Source organism: Eurosta solidaginis, chromosome 4 (genome assembly GCF_040869045.1).
Source record: "Eurosta solidaginis isolate ZX-2024a chromosome 4, ASM4086904v1, whole genome shotgun sequence".
Taxonomy (NCBI): Eukaryota; Metazoa; Arthropoda; class Insecta; order Diptera; family Tephritidae; genus Eurosta; species Eurosta solidaginis.
In genome coordinates, this window is record NC_090322.1 from 78,399,645 (window position 1) to 78,423,690 (window position 24,046).

At 35.0% G+C, this 24,046-nt stretch overlaps 1 protein-coding gene across 5 annotated transcripts in view; it reads left to right on the forward strand.

Annotated features, from left to right (window-relative positions):
• schlank (ceramide synthase schlank) overlaps positions 1 to 24,046 on the forward strand; it is a 737,426-nt gene that overhangs the window by 319,811 nt on the left and 393,569 nt on the right. The window lies entirely within an intron of this gene.

Consider the following 24,046-nt stretch of genomic DNA (forward strand, 5'->3'; position numbering starts at 1 on the left):
TACGATTCCTGTTGTTGCAGATTTTGTTGCTGTGGCTTTTGACTGATTGTTGCGTTATTAGCATTCAAGTCATTAGATGCACCAACCGTTATGACTTTTTAAGCCACTGCATTAATTGTACCAACAATAATATTATTGTCGTTCTCTTCTATCTGTTGTTCTTGTTCTGGTACGATTGGTGGTGAATGCGGTGGTTGTAGTAGAAGTGCGTGTTGATTTGCACCAACTTTTTTATTATGCAGAAATACACAATAAACTATATTTGATTTTTATTTAGATAGTTTGGGGTTCTTTTTAGTTAAAAAAAAATTTGTCCAATTAATTTATAAAGTTTTCACTTTTTACGTTTCACAGACTGGCGGATCGGATCGCCAATTTTGTGGTATAAATTTTACCACTAATAATTTAAATGAAAATATATTTTTTCGTTTACTCTTAAAATTATGTTATTATTTTTATTTTATATTTTGCAACTGAATGAAAATTTTTGAAAGAATACTTTGAAAAATAAATATTTAAACAACTTGATAAGTGTTAGAACAGTTCAAAGTGAAGCATGGGTTAAGTTATATTAAAGTTAAAATAACAAGAATAATATAATAAAATAACCCTACAATAATGATATCCTAAATCTGAGGAATGGTCGATTTGGCAGACATTCGATACAAAACGACGAAGCCGAATACCAGACACGGCTTGCGTTTCAGTGCCAACAAAGGTACAAGAAGTACAGAGCTTCTTGGGACATTGTTCATACTTTCCAAGGTTCATAAAGGACTTTTCAACGATGTCGAATCAATATATCATATTTTCGAGTTGGAAACATTGGCCATAATGTATGCCTTAAAGCGGTTTCGGGTTTGCAAGGAGTGAAATTCAAAATTGTCACAGATTGTAACTCTCTGATCTTGACACTTAACAAAAAGGAAATGAACCCCAGAATTGCTAGATGGGCACTCGAATTACAAAACTATCACTATGAGCTTGAACACAGAGCAGGCAAAAGGATGTAACATGTTGACGTACTTACCAGAGCAACAATGTTCTAACGATCCATACATATACCATTGAGGAAAATCTAATCATATGTCAGAGTAGAGATGAAAATATAAAAAACATAAAACAAAGTCTAGAAACTTCTGAGAATGGTTAGTATGAAATGCGAAACGGTGTTGTGTACAAAACGAAAGATGGCAGCGTATATTTTTACGTACCGGAGTTAATGGAAGAACACGTTCTCTATAAATACCATGATGAACGAGGGTACATAGGTATTGATAAAATGGTAGAGACTATAAGCAAAAGTTATTGGTTCCCCAAGGTAAGACAAAACGCAGCTAGGCATATAGAAAACTGTCTTAAGTGTATAGCCTTTTCCGCAAAACATGGTAAAAAAGGTCTTCTAAACATGATTGCTAAAAGGAACAAACCTTTTGAAATGACACATATCGACCACTATGGACCAATTCAAAGTAGTAACACAAAGTATAAAATTTTGTTGGTAATTATAGATGCGTTCACCAAATTTGTCAGGTTATACTACGCTAGAACGACAGCGTCGAAAGAAGCAATTGTTTCATTATAAGACTACTTCCGAACTTATAGTAGACCGAAATCTATAACGTCAGACAGGTGAACTTGCTTTACGTCCAGCGAATTTGAAGACTTCTTAGTGGCTAATAAGGTCCATCATAGCAAAATAGCGACAAACTCTCCGAAAGCAAACGGACAAGCCGATATCGTGAACAAGAGTTTAGGTCCCATGTTAGCAAAACTAGTCAGTAGAGAAAAAGATGTTGGATGGCATAGTACGCTGGAAACTATAGAATACGCTATGAATAATACGATGCATTAAGCAACAAAAGAATGTCCAAGCGTGCTGTTGTTCGGAGTCAGACAAAAGGGAAAAGTGTTCCTCTTAAAGAAAATGTTTTGTTACATTACACGTTTGTATAATGACCCCATTGATCTATAAGTCAGCCGCCCATGATGATCATGGTGAATGGCTATCACAAGCTTTTCTACCGTGTCAAGAATTTTTGATTATCATATAAATTATAAATTTTTTCATGACATTTGATACATTATTCGATAATATTTGGAAATTGTGTTTTGATCATGTAATGAAAGCATTCGGAAATCGTGAACTGCTTTAACCACAGGTAAATTTTAATGAGATATTTCCCATCGTACGAAAGTTTCTGCACACGACTTCCACATTGAGCATCAGTAATGATAATGCAGTTGTTAAGTTACTTGAAAACACCGCAAGAAATCACATTTTTAACACGCTTATAGCTTCACGTGTATGTATGTATGTTTGTTTGTAACTCTTTAGGCTAGGCGTGCAAAGAAGAGTTACAAACAAATATATATAGTTTAAAAAAACTAAAAAAAAAAAACGATTTTGTAGTATATGAAACTAAAAGGTGAAAAATAAATATAGTTTGCAAAAACTAAAAAACACGCTTTTAAATAATAACGAACTAAAAATTACAAGGAGAATACCAGAATTGCACTCAAACCAGCTTATACTGATAATATATTTTTCAACAACATGAAAAGCAAGGTAGACACGATGGACAAAAATAAAACAATATACAAAATTACTTGTGCGGGAGACGAAGAAGATAATTTTGCGAAAGAATATGTTGGCACAAGAAAAAACAAATTAGGGACCAGAATAGCTGGACACCGATCTGACATAAAATGCAGATCATCTGGCAGCACACAAAAACAGCACTTGCGGCCCACTGTGCAGAGAGCGGCCACCAACCTGACTTTGAATCGGTGAGCATACTGGAGAGAGAGAACAATTACTTCAAAAGATTTACTTTGGAAATGCTTCACATAGCAAACACACCAACAAACAAGAGACTAAACTACAAACCAGACACAGAAAACTGTTCACATATTTACAGACACTTACTTGACACACGTAAAATTAGTCCAAAGCTGCACGGCGAACTAAACGGAGCTGTGTATCGGATGGAAATAATTAATGTATGTATGCAAACATGTTTGTAATTGTTTAGGTTCTGTCTTATATAATAGAAAACTTTTGTAATTATTGTTGTAGCCCCTGAAGACGATCTCCGACGGAGATTGAAATATATTGGGAATAATATAAAAAACAGAATTTGTTTTATTAACCTTGAGCCGGCAAAAAGGAAATTGTAGATAATTTTGGACACTATTTTATTTTTGGGTGAAAGGCCTAGCTTTCGAAGGCGAAAGTATATATCTTGGTGAACGAAACAATGGAAATTTTTTGGGCTTCTAGATCTCATAAGCCATTATGATCCGATACTTAGAGATCATTTGGAGAAAGTTAGGATTTCACAACTTGAAATCCCATTAAAATATTGTCGTGCACAAGGGTACGATAACGGCAGCAATATGAAAGAAGCTTACATCGGAGCACTACGTCACATTCTCGACAAAAACTCGAATGCTGATTACTCGCCTTGTGCAACCCACATTCTCAATTTATGTGGTATTTATGCTGCAGGATGTTGAACGGCTGTAATTACTTTCTTCGGAGTTGTCCAAAAATGTTTTACCATTTTCAGCAGCGATAGGATATCCTAAAAAAAAATGTACCGAGCTCTCTTCATAGTCTTTCAGACAAAAGCCCAATTTGACTGCGCAAGCATACGGAGATGTTATCGGCATTCTCAAGTACATCAACAAGTTCGAATGTATCTTGCTGCCCTCAATTTGGTTCAAAATACTGACTACCATTAACGAAAGAAACGTGGTCCTCCAAGCTAGAGACGCCACCATAGATGTTGAGGTCCGACATCTAGATGGCTTATTATCTGATTTGAAGTTGATCAGGAACAAGTGGGAAACAATTTTATACGAATGCAAAACAGTTGCTATTCAATTGAACATCTCGCCCAAATTTCCGGACATTCGAAAGAGAAACCCCAAAAGACGTTCTGAAGATAATTTAAATCAGATGATTACGGATGATTCAGAGTCTGATTTTTAAAACAATACATTCCTGGCGATTGTTGATGACGAATTGCAGCTATGAGAAATTTTTGAGCGAGACGTTTTCCTTTTTGTGGCAATTTGAAGACATGGATGAAACTACGGTTCGGGCGAGCGCAGCAAAATTTGTCGAAAAATACAAGTCGGGCATTTCTCAAAGCTTAGAATGCGAAATAATTCACTTGATACACATTTACGAAGCAAATTTTGATAAAGGTCTGTCACCATTGGAATTACAAAATGCCATATACATATGTTCAAAATCTGTATACGATTTTCCCTCACAGTTGTGTTGCTTTACGTATCTTTTGTACTATACCTGTCACTGTAGCTAGTGTAGAACGTTCCTTCAGCGCCCTTTCAAGAATCAAAAACTTTCATAGATCGTGTTCATCTCAAGAGCGAGTTTCAGGACTTGCCATGCTTTGTGTTGAATCCGCATTGGCAACACAGTTGAATATTGATATTATTATAACAACTTTTTGCAGCGAAAAAACAAGTAAAGCCACTCTTTGATATCCGAACTTTCTATATTGAATAATTAAAATTTATAATCATCATTAAATTTATCAGAAATGTATTAAAATGTTACTAAATAACTAGAAAAGATTATTTGAAACAATATGTGGCTGTTAAAAGAGAATTTTATTTCTACGTTACAATAACGCGTATAAATAGTAAATATTCTGTGTTAATTTTATTGTCAGCTCTTAGTCCAAAAATCGTTTAGTTGATGGGGCAAAATTTTTTTTTGATTTAATCCATCAATAACACCGCGTTACACACATTCTGTCCTATGATCCAAAAATACTTTTTCAGAAAGAGGAGAAAAAATAAAAATACACGTGTATTGACGATTTTCATGCACACGTCAAATTTTTTTTTTAGTTTTATAAAGTATAAAGCTCGTAGTGTCCGTCTGTCCGCCTGTGTGAAAGACTTTGGATCGATTTTTAGCCCTTTTTCCGTGATCCAATCGAGCTTAATTTTTGCATGCAGACTCGCGGAAATGTCTGTATCACGTCAAATTTTTGAAAAATAGATGTTTATCAATTCTCAGATTTTCCTGATTTTTTTTCCGAAAAAGTACATTTGGTTCATAGGACAGAACTAAAGCTCGTTTTTGTAACGCAGTGTAATGATTAATAAATGAGACGTCATTAATTTAAGTTAATGAAATGTATTAGTGGATTTTTTATAGGGGGCCCGAAAATTTTCTAGTCCCGGGCCCGGATTTTCTCTACGGCCCTGGGCATGAGGTATGTTCAAGTTGTGTTCAGAAGTTCACAAATGTCGGGCAAGTTCCCTATTGTTACTTACCTGCGGTTCAATCAGCTTTCATTCCGTCTATTAGTTATCTGGGTGACTTGGGCAGGGAAATCTTTTGGACATCTCGGTTTCGAGCAGGGTTTGCCGTATGCACCAATTTGGTAAAAAGCATTTTTAGTTATGAAAAAAACATCTGTATTTAATTTAGCGAGGCTTGCTCATATTGCTTTATGCAATTGTTTTGTTATTGATATTAGAGAAAAATTGCAAAGTTTACAAACGGCGATGGTTACTAGGACATGTTTCTGAATTTCACTTCTTCATCAGCTAGCTTCTCGGGAGCTGAGTATTGAACCCGAATCTCCAACATTTATACCAGTGTAAAGGCAGATGCCCTTAACCACTCAGCCATATGAATGCCCCGCTGCTCGCTTTGCTATTGGTCTCTAAGTGTTGCCTTTGTTGCTATTCCTTTTTATTCACCATTTTTTAGGTACATACTAATCTATATGCTGTTTAATCTAATGGTGGGGAATTTTTAGGCGCGCTTAAAAGCTTAGTAACAATGGATTTTTACAGCATTGCTTTTTTCTATTAGCAGTGCTTCCGCTGCTAGCTATTATATCAATGTAATCATCTGTATTTAATTTAGCGAGACTTGCTCATAATATCAATAACAAAACAATTGCATAAAGCAATATGAGTAAGTCTCGCTAAATTAAATACAGATGACTACATTGATATAATAGCTAACAGCGGAAGCACTGCTAATAGAAAAAAGCAATGCTGTAAAAATCCATTGTTACTAAGCTTTTAAGCGCGCCTAAAAATTCCCCACCATTAGGATTAAACAGCATATATATTACTACGTACCTTATAAGTTTTTAGCGACCTTTCTTTTTTAAATAAATAATTTTCTTGCCGGCTTGAGGTCCAATTTTTTAAATAAAATTTTCAAAAATTGTTGAGTTTTTTCAATATATTTCGGTTACCTACTGTAACCGTCTTCAGGATTAACTATAACAATATAAAGAAACATAAACAAAATAAAAATGACAATTGACATCAAAACAAACATTCATAAAAAACATTATTTACATACATTATTTTACGCGTCTTCACTGCTCAACGCGGAGTTTTGTACTGTCCGGCTGTTTGTTATCAAATGTCTGTAGGAGCTCGCGCAATTATCGATGTTCGTCTTGTAGTTCATTCTTATGCTGGTCGGTGTGTTAATTATATGCAGCATTTCCAGTGTAAATCTTTTGTTATAATTGGTTTCTTGTTGTGAGTATCGTCGTTTTCTCAAAGTCTGGAAAATGGTTCTTCGTTGCACAGTGTGTCATTAATGCTGTTTTTTGGTTAATAGTTTCATGGCAATATTTAAAATCGGATTTATGTTGCGCTAGTCGAGATTTTAATTTTGCTTTCGTTGTTCCCACATATATGTTATTGCATGTTTCTGTTTTGTTTCCATTACAAGGGATTTTATAGATAATATTCAGTCCAATCACGCAATCCATCGTATACTGTTATTTCGGGATTCGTAACATTCGAGTTCGTAACATTGCTATGATGGATTGCGTGATTGGGCTGTTTGTTTTAAATATTTTTCGCCTTTCGTAAATTTTCTCCGTTGGCAAGAACTTGTAGAAAATTTCAAATAAACGTCAAAAGTTTACGTTCCGAGTGAATTCAGTGATGTCACTGTACGAATACCGAATTTACTTATTACTTTCGGAGACGTTCGGAAACAAGGTCGAATTGTATGATAGCAATTTCGTAACTTTCCCGAAAAAATAGTCTACGATGGATTGCGTGATTGGGGTGATTACTTTTTTCTGTTTTAGGAATTTCGGATTTCGTTTTGTTAAAAATATTTTTCAATAGGGGGACTCATGTAACCGTATAAATGCCTTATAAAGTGTGTAAACGTATAAATTTATCTAGTTTGTAAACGAACTGTCAAATTTTGTATGAAAAATCATTTGCACAATTTGTATAAATTTACGCGCACATTTCATCGTGTAAACGCGGTAAACTCAAAAGAATGCAACCTTGCAGACATTACAGCAGGCATTTTCATCAGAAATCTCCAACATCAGCAAGGCATTTACAAGAATATCTTAGTAAAGACGTTTTAGTTTTGATTTTTCACTTAAACTTGGCATTTTTTAATTTGTATAACAATAAAAAAATTTTTGGTTGGCAATAATACAGCTGATAAACAATCAAGTTTATCAAGAGTATTTCTAGGTGCGTTCATATAACAGCGTGTGTAAATGGATATAATTTTACACCTTATAAGTTTATATGCTTGCATGAGTCCCCCTAATGTGTTTATTGTTTTGTGAGCTATCTTCACTTTTGTTCTATTATAGCAATCTGATTTTGCTAGACGCTCTGATAATTTTGGTACATATGCTAGCGATTTGAATATTTTTGTTTTTTCGGATTCACGTTGACTCGTCTGTGATAAACTTCTTTTTATTAAGGTTTTGATAACATTGTCAGGAAAGTCATTACTTTTTAATATTAATTTAATTTCTTCTTTTATTTCCTTGTGGTAAGTGTCGTCTGATATTTGTAACATACGTCGTATACAGCCCATTGTTGTATTCATTATTATCTTTTTTGGATGTGTTGAATAAAAATTGATGATTCGTCCGGTAGATGTTGATTTCTTATACTTCTTGAGCTTTGATTGGTTTCCTCGTCGAATATTAATTGTGTCAAGATAAGGTAATTTTCCGTCGTCTTCGAGTTCTGTTGTGAATTTTATATTTTTTTCAAATGAATTTAATGCGTCAAGTGTACTTTTTACGTCATTTTCTTTATAATAGCGAATAGATCGTCCACATATTTGGTAATGCATCTTGGTGTTCTAGTCAATTTTGCAGTTGTATTTTCCAATAATTCCTCCATTACGATATCTGCAATCCCTGGTGAAGTCGGCGATCCCATCGGTAATCCTTTTAGTTGTGTGTATATTGTCTCTTTAAACTTAAAATATCTGTTTTCTTCTATACAGAATTTTAATACTTCCATAAATAGTTTCTTTGGCATTTTCGTATGTTTCTCTATTATCGTCCATTTTCTTATTATAATGTTAAGTGCTAGCTGTGTGGGTATACTGGGGAATAGGGAAATTGCGTCAAAAGATATAAGTTTTTCATCGTCATAAATATATGAGTTATTTATCTTTTCTTTAAACTCTAGCGAATTTTTAATATTGTATATGGAGTTCGTCATGATGTTTTTTAATATGTCGGCATTGTATTTACATAGGCCATGTGCTGGTGATCCAATCCCAGAGCAAATCGGCCGAAGTGGTGTTCCTTCCTTGTGTGTTTTCGGAAGTCCATAAATTCGTGGGGATAGTGCCGTGGTCGTGGTTAACTTATTTCTTTCGGCCTTTGAAATCAGGTCCAATTTGAACAGCTTATCAACTAAGCTATTGTTTTTGCTTTGTAGCCTCGATGTGGGGCCTGTCTTTGTATTCTATACATTGTTAAGTTATTTAATATACCTTTAATTTTATTTTCATAATCACACATATACATTGCTACTGTTTAGTTTCCCTTGCCCGATGTTAAAATACGAATATTACTATTTTTGCTCAGAAAATTCCGCGTCCGCTTCACTGTAACCGATATTGCACGATCTATTGCACTTGGTTTATTTGTTGTTGTGTGATGTTTTATTAGCTGTGAGAATTTAGTTCGCGCTTCTTCTTGTTCTTCCTTTGTTTTAATAGGTTGTATGAGATTCTCACCATCCGCGATATATTGGAATAATGGAAATTTCTCATTTTCTATCGGCAGCGCAAACTTTGGACCTTTTGTTATCAGAGATTTTATATCTGGGGGGAATTCAACGTTTGTTTTGGTTACAAACCACTCTTTCCTCTTGTTGTTGTCGACGAGTATGTTATTTTGTTTGCTTCCTAGTTTCTCGTGCTTTGATTCCTGTTTCTTCTTCAATGTTTTGGTAAGTTGGTTGGCAGCATTTTCTTCTCTTTTCACAAATTCGTCGAAATCATGTTCGCTCAGCTTCTTCTTAAGCTTTTTTTTTTGTATATTCTATTTTTTCTTGTTGCCTTTTTTATGTGTTGTGTTTCTGTTTTATAAGTATGCTTAGATTTTTCAAGTGGTAGTTGTGTGTGTGTCTGTCTAATATCTTATCTATATCTGTGTATCTGTCACCGTCATAAGCAAATAATTTATCACTTCTAGTTGAATTTCTTATAAAATTAGGAACTAATTTGGGTTTTCTACACTTTAACAAAAATTGTATACTACATTTAAGTTTTGTTACTTTTTTTGCTGTTAATTGAAATTTGTTTATAGTTGCCTTCTCGTTGCCATAGCTTCTCTTTATTTCTGCATATCCCATTTTACTGCTGCATGCGTTCGGCGTGCCTTCCGTATTGTACATTATAAGTTTTTAGCGACCTTTCTTTTTTATATAAATAATTTTCTTGCCGGCTTGAGGTCCAATTTTGTAAATAAAATTTTTAAAAATTGTTGGGTTTTTTCAATATATTTCGGTTACCTACTGTAACCGTCTTCAGGATTAACTATAACAATATAAAGAAACATAAACAAAATAAAAATAACAATTGACATCAAAACAAACATTCATAAAAAACATTATTTACATACATTATTTTACGCGTCAATAAAGAGAAGCTATGGCAACGAGAAGGCAACTAAACAAATTTCAATTAACAGCAAAAAAAGTAACAAAACTTAAATGTAGTATAAAATTTTTGTTTAAGTGTAGAAAATCCAAATTAGTTCCTAATTTTATAAGTAATTCAACTAGAAGTGATGAATTATTTGCATATGACGGTGACAGACACACAGATATAGATAAGATGTTAGACAGACACACACTCAACTACCACTTGAAAATTCTAAGCCTACTTATAAAACAGAAACACAACACATTAAAACGGCAACAAGAAAAAATGGAATATACAACAAAAAAGCTAAAGAAGAAGCTGAGCGAACATGATTTCGACGAATTTGTGAAAAGAGAAGAAAATGCCGCCAACCAACTTACCAAAACATTGAAGAAGAAACAGGAATCAAAGCACGAGAAACTACGAAGCAAACAAAATAACATACTCGTCGACAACAACAAGAGCAAAGAGTGGTTTGTAAACAAAACACACGTTGAATTCCCCCCAGATATAAAATCTCTGATAACAAAAGGTCCAAAGTTTGCACTGCCGATAGAAAGTGAGAGATTTCCATTATTCCAATATATCGCGGATGGTGAGGATCTCATACAACCTATTAAAACAAAGGAAGAACAAGAAGAATCGAGAACTAAGTTCTCACAACTAATAAAACATCACACAACAACAAATAAACCAAGTGCAATAGATCTTGCAATATCGGATACAGTGAAGCGGACGCGGAATTTTCTGAGCAAAAATAGTAATATTCGTATTTTAACATCGGACAAGGGAAACCAAACAGTAGCAATGTATATGTGTGATTATGAAAATAAAATGAAAGATATATTAAATGACTTGACAATGTATAGAATACAAAGACAGGACCCCACATCGAGGCTACAAAGCAAAAACAATAGCTTAGTTGATAAGCTGATTTCAAAGGCCGAAAGAAATAAGTTAACCACGACCACGGCACCATCCCCATGAATTTATGGACTTCCGAAAACACACAAGGAAGGAACACCACTTCGGCCGATTTGTCCTGTGATTGGATCACCAGCCTATGTAAATACATTGCCGACATATTAAAAAACGTCATTACGAACTCCATATATAATATTAAAAATTCGCTAGAGTTTAAAAAAAAAGATAAATAACTCATATATTTACGGCGATGAAAAACTTATATCTTTTGACGTAATTTCCCTATTCCCCAGTATACCCACACAGCTAGCACTTGACATTATAATAAGAAAATGGACGATAATAGAAAAACAAACGAAAATTCCAAAGAAACTATTTATGGAAGTATTAAAATTCTGTATAGAAGGAAACATATTTTAAGTTTAAAGAGACAATATACACACAACTAAAAGGATTACCGATGGGATCGCCGACTTCACCAGTGATTGCAGATATCGTAATGGAGGAATTATTGGAAAATACAACTGCAAAATTGACTAGAACACCAAGATGCATTACCAAATATGTGGACGATCTATTCGCTATTATAAATGAAAATGACGTAAAAAGTACACTTGACGCATTAAATTCATTTGACAAAAATATAAAATTCATAACAGAACTCGAAGACGACGGAAAATTACCTTATCTCGACACAATTATTATTCGACGAGGAAACCAATAAAAGCTCAAGTGGTATAAGAAATCAACATCTACCGGACGAATCATCAATTTTTATTCAAAACATCAAAAAAAGAAGATAATGAATACAGCAATGGGCTGTATACGACGTATGTTACAAATATCAGACGACACTTACCACAAGGAAATAAAAGAAGAAATTAAATTAATATTAAAAAGTAATGACCTTCCTGACAATGTTATCAAAACCTTAATAAAAAGAAGTTTATCACAGACGAGTCACCGTGAATCCGAAAAAACAAAAATATTCATATCGCTAGCATATGTACCAAAATTGTCAGAGCGTCTAGCAAAATCAGACTGCTATAATAGAGAAAAAGTGAAGATAGCTCACAAACCAATAAACACATTGAAAAATATTTTTAACAAAACGAAATCCGAAATTCCTAAAACAGAAAAAAGTAATATTGTCTATAAAATCCCTTGTAATGGAAACAAAACAGAATCATGCAATAACATATATGTGGGAACAACGAAAGCAAAATTAAAATATCGACTAGCGCAACGAATTTATGGACTTCCGAAAACACACAAGGAAGGAACACCACTTCGGCCGATTTGCTCTGGGATTGGATCACCAGCGCACGGCCTATGTAAATACATTGCCGACATATTAAAAAACGTCATGACGAACTCCATATATAATATTAAAAATTCGCTAGAGTTTAAAGAAAAGATAAATAACTCATATATTTATAATGATGAAAAACTTATATCTTTTGACGTAATTTCCCGATTCCCCAGTATACCCACACAGCTAGCACTTGACATAATAATAAGAAAATGGGCGATAATAGAAAAACATACGAAAATGCTAAAGAAACTATTTATGGAAGTATTAAAATTCTGTATAGAAGAAAACAGATATTTTAAGTTTAAAGAGACAATATACACACAACTAAAAGGATTACCGATGGGATCACCGACTTCACCACTGGTTGCAGATATCGTAATGGAGGAATTATTGGAAAATACAACTGCAAAATTGACTAGAACACCAAGATGCATTACCAAATATGTGGACGATCTATTCGCTATTATAAATGAAAATGACGTAAAAAGTACACTTGACGCATTAAATTCATTTGAAAAAAATATAAAATTCACAACAGAACTCGAAGACGACGGAAAATTACCTTATCTCGACACAATTATTATTCGACGAGGAAACCAATAAAAGCTCAAGTGGTATAAGAAATCAACATCAACCGGACGAATCATCAATTTTTATTCAAAACATCAAAAAAAGAAGATAATGAATACAGCAATGGGCTGTATACGACGTATGTTACAAATATCAGACGACACTTACCACAAGGAAATAAAAGAAGAAATTAAATTAATATTAAAAAGTAATGACCTTCCTGACAATGTTATCAAAACCTTAATAAAAAGAAGTTTATCACAGACGAGTCAACGTGAATCCGAAAAAACAAAAATATCCAAATCGCTAGCATATGTACCAAAATTGTCAGAGCGTCTAGCAAAATTAGATTGATAAAATAGAGAAGAAGTGAAATAGCTCACAAACCAATAAACACATTGAAAAATATTTTTAACAAAACGAAATCCGAAATTCCTAAAACGAAAAAAGTAATATTGTCTATAAAATCCCTTGTAATGGAAACAAAACAGAATCATGCAATAACATATATGTAGGAACAACGAAAGCAAAATTAAAATCTCGACTAGCGCAACATAAATCCGATTTTAAATATTGCCATGAAACTATTAACCAAAAAACAGCATTAATGACACACTGTGCAACGAAGAACCATTTTCCAGACTTTGAGAAAACGACGATACTCCAACAAGAAACCAATTATAACAAAAGATTTACACTGGAAATGCTGCTTATAATTAACACACCGACCAGCATAAGAATGAACTACAAGACGGACATCGATAATTGCGCGAGCTCCTACACACATTTCATAACAAACAGACGGACAGTACAAAACTCCGCGTTGAGCAGTGAAGACGCGTTAAATAATGTATTTAAATAATGTTTTTTATGAATGTTTGTTTTGATGTCAATTGTTATTTTTATTTTGTTTATGTTTCTTTATATTGTTATAGTTAATCCTGAAGACGGTTACAGTAGGTAACCGAAATATATTGAAAAAACTCAACGATTTTTGAAAATTTTATTTACAAAATTGGACCTCAAGCCGGCAAGAAAATGATTTATTACTACGTACCTAAAAAAAAGGTGAATAAAAAGGAATAACAACAAAGTCAACACTTAGAGACCAATTGCAAATCGAGCAGCGGGGGATTTATATGGCTGAGTGGCTAAAAGCAGATTTGAGTTTAATAATACTCAGCTCCCGAGAAGCTAGCTGATGAAGAAGTGAAATTCAGAAACATGTCCTAGTAACCATCGCCGTTTGTAAACTTTGTTATGAAAAAAATTAATATTTTAATAATTTTTCTGAATTTTGTGATTGAAAAAATAAATACACATATAGAACGAAAAATTGAAATTTCATTGTAAAGTATATTTAAACAGGTACAAAATTCATTATTTAACCAACAAGTGTAGTTAGAAAAGATTCCCAAAATTGATTATAAAATTATGAATAGTTGTTAGTAACACTGGTTTACAGCCAAAATGCACCAGAGACGCCATTATGAAATTCCTATGTAAAATCACCCCTGATTCGGAAAATCAAAGTTATTTTTAACACGATTTTATTAGCTTGGCCTGTATGTAACGGAATCTTTGAGTTTAATTTTCACCGGTTTCTCGAAGTCTGATTAATTTGAAACTTTGCATACGTATCAAGGACCGATGACAATGCATTAATGTAATGGTGTGGTGACATAAGGTCAACGGTCATAAGGTCAATTGGCCTTATTACCAGTTTTAATGGCCATAAGTTTGATTGAAACTTTGCACACATATCAATGCTCGATGACAATGCATTAATCTAATGGTGTGGTGACATAAGGTCAATTGGCCTTATTACCACTTTGAATGGCCATAAGTTTGATTGAAACTTTGCACACGTGTCAAGGGTCGATGACAGTGCATTAATGTGATGGTGTGGTGACATTAGGTCAACAGCCGTAAGGTCAATTGGCCTTATTACCACTTTGAATGGCCACAAGTTTGATTGAAACTTTGCACACGTATCAAGGCTCGATGACAATGCAATAATGTGATGGTGGGGTGACATAAGGTTAACGGACATAAGGTCAATTGAACTTATGACCACCCTAAATGGCCATAGATTTGAAACCTTGCACATAATGCGAAAAACACATTCCTTTATTAACACGCTTTTATTAGCTTGGCCTGTATGTAACGGAATGTTTGAGCTTAATTTTCACCGGTTTCTAGAAGTCTGATTAATTTGAAACTTTGCACACATATCAAGGACCGCTGACAATGCATTAATGTGATGGTGTCGTGTCATAAGGTCAACGGCCATAAGGTCTATTTGCATTATTACCACTTTGAATGACCATAAGTTTGATTGAAACTTTGCACACGTATCAAGGCTCGATGACAATGCATTAATGTGATGGTGTGGTGACATAAGGTCAACGGCCATAAGGCCAATTGGCCTTATTACCACTTTGAATGGCCATAAGTTTGATTAAAACTTTGCACACGTATCAAGGCTCGATGACAATGCATTAATGTGATGGTGTGGTGACATAAGGTCAACGGCCATAAGGTCAACTGGCCTTATTACCACTTTGAATGGCCATAAGTTTGATTGAAACTTTGCACACGTATCAAGGCTCGATGACAATGCAATAATGTGATGGTGTGCTGACATAAGGTCAACGGCCATAAGGTCAATTGGCCTTATTACCACTTTGAATGGCCATAAGTTTGATTGAAACTTTGCACACATATCAAGGTCCGATGACAATGCATTAATGTGATGGTGTGGTGACATAAGGTCAATTGGCCTTATTACCACTTTGAATGGCCATAAGTTTGATTGAAACTCTGCACACATATCAAGGCTCGATCACAATGCATTAATGTGATGGTGTGGTGACATAAAGTCAACGGCCATAAGGTCAATTGGCCTTATTACCACTTTGAATGGCCATAAGTTTGATTGAAGCTTCGCACACGTATCAAGGCTCGATGACAATGCAATAATGTGATGGTGGGGTGACATAAAGTTAAGGACATAAGGTCAATTGAACTTGTGACCACCTCAAATGGCCATAGATTTGAAACCTTGCACATAATGCGAAAAACGCATTCCTTTATTAATGATAGAAGTGGATGCATGGCAAATCTACGAAAGAGCATACTCGAGCCCTTTTGGAACACGCTTTTATTAGCTTGGCCTGTATCTATGTAACGAAATCTTTGAGCTTAATTTTCACCGGTTTCTAGAAGTCTGATTAATTTGAAACTTTGCTTACGTATCAAGGACCGATGATAATGCATTAAAGTGATGGTGTGGTGACATAAGGTCAACTGCGATAAGGTCAATTGGCCTTATCACCACTTTGAATGGCAATAAGTTTGATTGAAACTTTGCACACGTATCAAGGATCGATGACAATGCATTAATGTGATGGTGTGGTGACATAAGGTCAACTGTCATAAGGTCAATTGGCCTTATTACCACTTTGAATGGTCATAAGTTTGATTAAAACTTTGCAAACGTATCAAAGCTCGATGAACATGCATTAATGTGATGGTGTGGTGACATACGATCAACGGCCATAAGGTCAATTGGCCTTATTACCGCTTTGAATGGCCATAAGTTTTGATTGAAATTTTGCACACGTATCAATGCAATAATGTGATGGTGGGGTCACATAAGGTTAACGGACATAAGGTCCATTGAACTTGTGACCACCCAAAATGGCCATAAATTTTAAACCTTGCACATAATGCGAAAAACGCATTCCTTTATTAATGATAGATGTGGATGCATGGCACATCTACGAAAGAGCATACTGGAGCCCTTTTTAACACGCTTTTATTAGCTTGACCTGTATCTATCTATGCATCCATGTATGTATGTAACGGAATCTGGAGTGGAGCCGAGAGCCCCGGTAATGCAGAGCTCCGAACTCCGTTAGTATGATTTTAATAATCGGGGATTGCCCATATTGCTTTTTCAAATGTATGAAAACATTTATTTGAAGCAATTTTTTAATTTTATAATTTATTTAATAATTTGGGAAAAATTTTAAACAACGTGACATCAGGACGGACAAGGCGACAGCTGTTTCGATTATACCTTGTAAATCTCTTCAAAGCCTTTTCTCCCGGGAGTGGGAGTCGAACTCGCACTCTTACGATAGTTGAAATGGTTGTAAACGCATTCAGCTACGTCATGCCTGTTGTAAAGTTCTTCCCAATTGCCTTCTTTTTGCATATTTTATCCTTTAACACATTGCATACTTCGTATGCAATTATGTGTTAAAGCTAAGCTTGGTACGGCGGTTTTCAAAGAAACTTTGGTTTTTGTTGCTGTTTTCGTTCTATTTATAGAACTACAACGAATTAACCAATTTTGTCTGTTTGTATGATTTTAATAATCGGGGATTGCCCATATTGCTTTTTCAAATGTATGAAAACATTTATTTGAAGCAATTTTTTAATTTTATAATTTATTTAATAATTTGGGAAAAATTTAAACAACGTGACATCAGGACGGACAAGGCGACAGCTGTTTCGATTATACCTTGTAAATCTCTTCAAAGCCTTTTCTCCCGGGAGTGGGAGTCGAACTCGCACTCCTACGATAGTTGAAATGGTTGTAAACGCATTCAGCTACGTCATGCCTGTTGTAAAGTTCTTCCCAATTGCCTTCTTTTTGCATATTTTAATCTTTTACACATTGCATACTTCGTATGCAATTATGTGTTAAAGCTATGCTTGGTACGGCGGTTTTCAAAGAAACTTTGGTTTTTGTTGCTGTTTTCGTTCTATTTATAGAACTACAACGAATTAACCAATTTTGTCTGTTTGTATGATTTTAATAATCGGGGATTGCCCATATTGCTTTTTCAAATGTATGAAAACATTTATTTGAAGCAATTTTTTAATTTTATAATTTATTTAATACACCTTTTGAAGCATTTTATAATAGGTACTTTTAGCTAGTGCAGGCCACCAGACCAAGGCACCATAAAGAAGATTCGGGCGCACAATTGCTGTGTAAATACAGTAGGTCACCTTAGGGGAGAATCCCCAGGAGATGCCAATTGCCCTCTTGCAGGTGAACAGCTCTGCTGCTGCCTTCTTGGATTGATCCACTATATGGTCACTCCATAATAGCTTCCTATCCAGAATGACTCCCAAATACTTGATTTGATCGCTAAACGCTAAGAACGTACCCCCAATGGCGATGTAAGATTTGGTACTTTGAACCTCCTCGTGAAGAGGACAAGCTCGGTTTTATCCGTGTTGACTTCCAAACCTATGGCGGGTTGTACTCCTGCAGCAGCTCCAGTCAGCTGGGTCCATTGGCGTCACTGGAACCCAGGCTCTAGCCCTTGATCGTGAGGGGATATCACGCGCCTTCACTACCTTGAGGCGCGCGCCCGGATATACCACCCCTATCAGCGTGACGGCAGCTCTATAGAGGTTGACCGACCTGGCGTCGTCACAAGCAATTAGCTTGAAATTGCCCTGGAACCACCCTGCATCGGTGTAAAATGGCGGTGGACTAGGGTTGTCTTTTTTAACCTTAACGGCCACCGTAGCGAGCGCGGCCTCGATCCACTATCTCGCTCTCGTCTATAATGCCAATGATCTGCCGACCCTTGGCAATTTCGGCGAAAGACCGCGTCCAGCCTCCCTGCGTCTTGGCCCTTTTCGGTGCCGTGGGGATTCATCCATGGACCGCTGGCGTATCGAAGTTTCATCACTCTCGACTAAAACTTTTAAAATTACTTGAACGAAAAAATTAAAAATAAATAATAGTTTAAAAAACTAAAAAAACACGCTTTTACAGCAAACCGAACTAAAAAATAGAAAATAATTTTCAATTAAAAAGAGTTTATATAACAGTAATAGACGGTCAAACAATCGTTTATAGTTAATCACCTCAAAATAAAATTATAATAAAATTTAAGTTATTAACAGAATAATTTAATTCACAGTAAAAAGCGTGGGGTGCTTGATATTGAATGTTACAATCATTCAATTGGCAACTATCTGAGAGGAAAGATATGAAATGTAGTCAAATGCTCCCCACGCTTTTTACTCTGAATTAAATTATTCTGTTAATAACTTAAATTTTATTATAATTTTATTTTGAGGTGATTAACTATAAACGATTGTTTTACCTTCTACTACTGTTATATAAACTCTTTTTAATTGAAAATTATTTTCTATTTTTTAGTTCGGTTTGCTATAAAAGCGTGTTTTTTTAGTTTTTTTTAACTATTATTTGTTAGTTCTATGGTAACGTTTTTGAGATATTTACGAATAACCGTTAAAAAAAAATAAAAAATTGGGTCCACTTAATCTTATATAGCTCAAGAACGAATTGAGCAATTCCAAAACGAAGCTTTTAAAAGGTAATCAAATTTGCTATAAACTGTGCATACAACACTTTTTGCTAGGCCCTGCAGATTCAAAGATGACGAATAATCATTACGGATTTTTTCAATTTTTTTCTCTCTAAGTTCTGTTTTATAACAAAAAAAATAAGCTTTCACTCAACAAAATCGATGGACTAATACAAAAGTTATAAGCATTCAAGTAAATATATCCATTTAATACTTAAGTACCCTACTGGTACATATGTGTTAGTATTCGTATATCAGATAGCAGGTAGATTTTCGAAGGGTTATGAGATACAAAAAACTGTTAGTGTCGCTTTCTCAAACCCAGATACATTTCAAGCAAGATCATATTTTTAAGGCAGTTAGTGTTTTCTTTATAGAACTAGGGAACCTTTTGGTCTAGGTAGGCTTGAATTTTTACTTGATCTAGGTATAAATAATAGTACATGCGCCTTGTTCCTTTATAACATCTGCAAAGCTCGCCGGATACTGTTCAGTTTATAATTGCAGTCTATAACCCGTCATTTACTTAGAAATATAATATGAACTAGCGGACCCCGTTGCACTTCGTAGCAACCAACCAAAAAAAGAAATGAAAGATTATAAATTTTTTTTATGAAATGAATGCATTGTATTTCAAAATTATTAATGTCAATTCAAAACATTTGGATATACAATATTTTTAGTTTGCCCATTGGAAGCGAGCACAAACAAACAATTTGGAGTTCCAATTCTTGAGCAGGCTACGTATAGCTGTCCATGTGAAAAGCACGGCTCCTCCAAATTTAATCCGCATATTTGAAGCGTTTGTTCTTGTGCCTTATTAACGGGCATGACAAATGATAGACGCACTGGGAATTGCAAACGCAATTTTCATATGACATTCCGCATGAAGTAATTACCTTAAATGTCGGCATGAAATTGTCTCTTACAATTTTGGTCGCACGAAAAGAAGTCATTTGAAATGCCGCATTGTATTCTGGAATGTGAGAGAAAAAATGCTTAGACGTTTGCGACGTTCCAAAAATGAATGATTGAAGTGGATCGGGGGGAGATTCAAATGCTGGTAGTCTCACTTTTCCATTAGCACAACACATGCCAGGCGTTTCACCCTGAAATTTGGCTGCATCACAATGTGGACATCTCACCGTCATTCCACCAATATTGGCATGTTCACTATAATCATTTTCGCTATTGTAAGCGAAAGCAGCGTATTCCATCTCTTGCACAGCACGACGTGAAAGTCGTGTCGTTCGTCTCGATGCTGGATTTAATGGATTTGGATCTGTCGATCTATGACGACATGCGTTTCGTAATTGTTGTACTTGGTTTTGTTGTGAGCGTTCCTCTACACTTTGTGCTCTCCTTTGATTCAATCTATAGGTAGAATTACGCGTACGTCGACCTATAGTTGATCGTCTTGTTGGTGGCATTTTGATGCATATGATGAAATTATGGAAAAAATCTTTTTTAACTATGTTTTCTTACATTGAACACACATAAAATCACTTTTTAAATTAATAATAGTTGGAGAAATGTAGAGCGTTTTCTACATCTATGTATATGCCAAATCAATAGGCAAACGAAATTTGGTTTTTATATGGCTTTATTTTGTCGGGACTCTTTGACGATTACAAATTCAATGATCTTACATGCTAAGAAAAAATTCAATTTAGGCAGCAGAATTTATGTTTAGGAATTTTCCATGGAAAATTCCTGCTATTTAATGTTGACAAAATAAGCGATGAGTGCGAAGAGTATATAGGCAAAGTAATATTAGTGCAGGTGAGTGTGCATTATGTTGCTGCAGTGGGAGTGGGAGTGCAGTGGGAGTAAGAGTGAGTGGGAGTGCAGTGCATTGAGGAATATGCCATAATAGCAAAATGATAAAAAAAAAGCGAAAAACAAAAGCGAAGACGGTGACGTTACGTTGTACAACAAAAGCATGAATGCGTGCGATGAGTGGGAGTGTGTGTTTGTATGTATGCAAATTATTAACTTAACGAAGATATGTTGGAAAGGCAGGCGTGAACAATAGTTACCATCAGAAGAAAGTGATTGATAAACATTTGCATTTGGACAGGTTCATCTGTTTAACATTTGTATGCTGTCAATGAAATTAACTTGTAATAGGTTATCGATTTTTTTCGTTAGGTCGGACCGAAATTTAAACTTTTTTTTTCAAATTTTGAATTTTTTCAAAAAAAAAAAAATCATAACTCAAGAATGGCTAAACCGATTTGGGATTTCAAAATCAACTAACCATCATCTCTCCTTCCTGTATCTTTCCTAAAAATTGGCAATCTGTCGAGCCGTTCTCGAGTTATGGAGTGACAATCAAAATGTACACTTCTTTTTATATATGTAGATAACAGGGCGCGAGAGTTTGAGTGTACAATGATCCAGATATGTTATGTTTCATCTGCTGTCAATTTATCGTTAAAAGCATGCGACGTGTGTTTTCAAATCATTTGAAAGTTACATACTATAAGTATTTTGGAATTGAGCCTAAAATCAATGGAAAACCATGGACACCGAATACTGTGTGCACCACATGTCGAGTCGAATTGATTTTACTGGAAACCGGAACAAAAAGGTGCGTTGTAAAAATTAGGAATTTCCTTACTTTTAATGCATAGCTGACTAATTTCTGAATCTATTTAGGCGACATATGAAATTTATTACACCAATGAAGTGGAGGGAACCAACTTGCCATTAAACGGACTGCTATATTTGTACTACAAAAGTACTTGGGGTTGGAAAGTCAAGAAAAGTAACCTATGCGAGCGTATCTACAGTGTCATTACCAGAAATAAATTCAACGGAAGCTACATTGCCAGAATCAAATTTAACTTTAGTTCCGGCTCCAGTTTCATTGTCAACAGCTGTATCTGATTACGCGGCATCATGTTGTACTGGATTTCAAACGGAAAACGAATGAAACTCTTTGTCACAAGCACAACTCAGTGATTGGGTAAGGGATTTGGAGTTATCAAAGGAAAAGGCCGAAATACACTCCTCTCGTATGCACCAATTTAAATTTGTTTCATCCGATATTAAGGTAACATATTATAAAACTTGTCACGAACAATTTTCCAAGTACTATACGAAGGAGGACAGTGTTTGTTACTGCAAAGACATTGCTGGTCTATTCAAACAGTTTGGTGAACCAAATGATTCAAAAGAGTGGCGATTGTTCATAGACGGCAATAAATTAAGTTTAAAGGCCGTATTATTGCATATTGGCAACCAAAAGCCATCTGTCCCGATCGCGCATGCAGTAAATACGAAGGAAACGTATGAGATAATGCAAAAATTGCTCAAATTAATCAAATTCCCAGAACTTAATTGGAAAATATGTGCCGATCTTAATGTCCTAGCATTTCAAGGTGTGGTCTACAAAGTGGATAAAAAAATACTGTTGCTTTCTATGCAAATGGGAAAGTCGAGCTCGTCAAGACCACTACATCATAAAGGATTGGTCAGAACGAATCGAGTTTCAAGTTGGGGTGGATAACATAAAATATTCCCCACTTATAAAGAAGGAAAAAATAATTCTACCTCCGCTCCACATCAAGCTCGGCCTTATCTAAAATTTTGTCAAGGCTTTGGACAAAGAAGGCGAAGCTTTTCATCATTTGAAGACTATCTTTCCAGAGATTTCAGAAGCAAAAATAAAGGAAGGGATTTTTGTGGTACCGCAAATAAGTACCGCAAGAACTATTGTCACCAGTGGAGGCAGCAGCGTGGGATTCTTTTGAAAAGGTCGATACTTCTTTTTTAGGCGAACACAAAAGTCCTAACTACGAGATGATAGTGAACGACTTAATCAAAAACTATGCGGAAATGCGTAAATAAAAAACATATTTAAGACCGTTTTCTCAGTTAACTTTAAAACCTATCTGCCCGATAAACAAAAAATTTGTATGAAAATTTTTAAATTTACATGAGAATATATAACCCTAAATCTGAATTCATCGTCCAGTTCCGAACAAACAAGAACGCGAAAAATGTAAACAAAAAATTTGTTCTGCATTGAAAGATAAATCCAGCCCAAGAAAATTATATACTAATGTGTCACTTATGTATTTATCTAATTTACTTTTTATTTTCTTTCAGGAGTAAATATGTGTTTAAAAATTCCTTTTCTACACCCCCATTTAAATTTTTTCCCGCAAAATCTTAGCGACGGAAGTGACGAGCATGGCGAAAGGTTTCACCAGCAAATGAAAATGATTGAAAGTCGGTATCAAGGATTCTGGGATGTCGCTATGATGGGTGACTATTGTTGGTTTCTCATAAGAGAAGCCGATCCTAATCTAAATAAGCGTAAAAACAAGACACATAACTATTTCAATTATAAAATTAGATCATAGAGTTAAGACAAAAACATATGTACATATTGTAACGAATTTACTGCAATTACCCTTATTTGCAATCTTCTGCTAACGTTCGAATCACTAAACTGTTGAATAAATAACTCCAATATTGAACAGTGGAAAAATGGCCTTTATTAAAGTACTTCACAATAAATAACACTACTATTGCTCGCCAGATAGCGTCTTAATCAAAACTGAATGTAGCGCCTCTACTGTCGCGTCCTTTTATAGTCTTTGATTTCCTCCTTGCCTCTTCTAGGCGCTTCTGTTCTAGAATCTACTAGTTGGTTATCTGCTATAATTATAACTACAGATATACGTGTATAGCTCTCATATGCGCGTGTGTTTGTGAGCGACACTTCCCCAATTATAATTGCATATCTCAGATAAGATATCTGTATGTGTTTGTGCGTTGCTTCTCCGCTGCGTGTACGTACATATGTGTAGACATAATGATTGATTCGTTTATGTAGATACATAATGATTGATTTATGGATGTGCATACAAGGCGCTGCTTAGCATCGGCTTAGAGATGGCAGTA